The sequence below is a fragment of the Papaver somniferum genome, unplaced genomic scaffold (assembly GCF_003573695.1).
Source record: "Papaver somniferum cultivar HN1 unplaced genomic scaffold, ASM357369v1 unplaced-scaffold_158, whole genome shotgun sequence".
Taxonomy (NCBI): Eukaryota; Viridiplantae; Streptophyta; class Magnoliopsida; order Ranunculales; family Papaveraceae; genus Papaver; species Papaver somniferum.
The window spans coordinates 33,293-34,878 of record NW_020625264.1 but is presented as its reverse complement, the minus strand read 5'-3'; positions in this window follow the sequence as shown (position 1 = coordinate 34,878).

The window sequence follows — 1,586 nt, the reverse complement described above, 5'->3', positions numbered from 1 at the left end:
TTTTCGGCAAAAATTGGTTTTTGCTTTTCAGACCTTAAATTCAGGTCAGAACTGGACGAATGATGGATCATTCGAGAGCTTACAGATCATAGAACAATATCACATATAAAAATCCACAAAATATTTCGGTTCATTTTAACGAACACAAAGCGTGAACCGCTACCTACGCTTTTCGGCAAAAATTGGTTTTTGCTTTTCAGACCTTAAATTCAGGTCATAACTGGACGAATGATGGCTCATTAGAAAGCTTACAGATCATAGAACAATATCACATATAAAAATCCACAAAATATTTCGGTTCATTTTAACGGAAACAAAGCGTGAACCGCTACGTATGCTTTTCGAAAAAAATTTGTTTTTGCTTTTCAGAACTTAAATTCAGGTCATAACTGGACGAATGATGGCTCATTAGAAATCTTACATATCATAGAACAATATAACATCTAAAAATCCACAAAATATTTCGGTACTTTTTAACGGAAACAAAGCGTGAACCGCTACCTACGCTTTTCGGCAAATATTGGTTTTTGCTTTTCAGACCTTAAATTCAGGTCAGAACTGGGCGAATGATGTCTCGTTAGAAAGCTTACAGATCATAGAACAATATCCCATATAAAAATCCACAAAATATTTCGGTTCATTTTAACGAACACAAAGCGTGAACCGCTACCTACGCTTTTCGGCAAAAATTGGTTTTTGCTTTTCAGACCTTAAATTCAGGTCATAACTGGACGAATGATGGATCATTAGAAAGCTTACAGATCACCGAACAATATCACATATAAAAATCCATAAAATGTTTCGGTTCATTTTAACGGAAACAAAGCGTGAACCGCTACCTACGCTTTTCGGCAAAAATTGGTTTTTGCTTTTCACACCTTAAATTCAAGTCAGAACTGGACGAATGATGGCTCATTAGAAATTTTACAGATCATATAACAATATCACATATAAAAATCCACAAAATATTTCGGTTCATTTTATCGGAAACAAAGCGTGAACCGCTACCTACGCTTTTCGGCAAAAATTGGTTTTTGCTTTTCAGACGTTAAATTCAGGTCAGAACTGGACGAATGATGGATCATTCGAAGGCTTACAGATCATAGAACAATATCACATATAAAAATCCACAAAATATTTCGGTTCATTTTATCGGAAATAAAGCGTGAACCGCTACTTACGCTTTTCGGCAAAAATTGGTTTTTGCTTTTCAGACCTTAAATTCAGGTCAGAACTGGACGAATGATGGATCATTAGAAAGCTTACAGATCATCGAACAATATCACATATAAAAATCCATAAAATGTTTCGGTTCATTTTAACGGAAACAAAGCGTGAACTGCTACCTACGCTTTTCGGCAAAAATTGGTTTTTGCTTTTCAGACCTTAAATTCAGGTCAGAACTGGACGAATGATGGCTCATTAGAAATTTTACAGATCATAGAACAATATCACATATAAAAATCCACAAAATATCACCTACGTTTTTCGGCAAAAATTGGTTTTTGCTTTTCAGACGTTAAATTCAGGTCAGAACTTGACAAATGATGTCTCATTAGAAAGCTTACAGATCATAGAACAATATC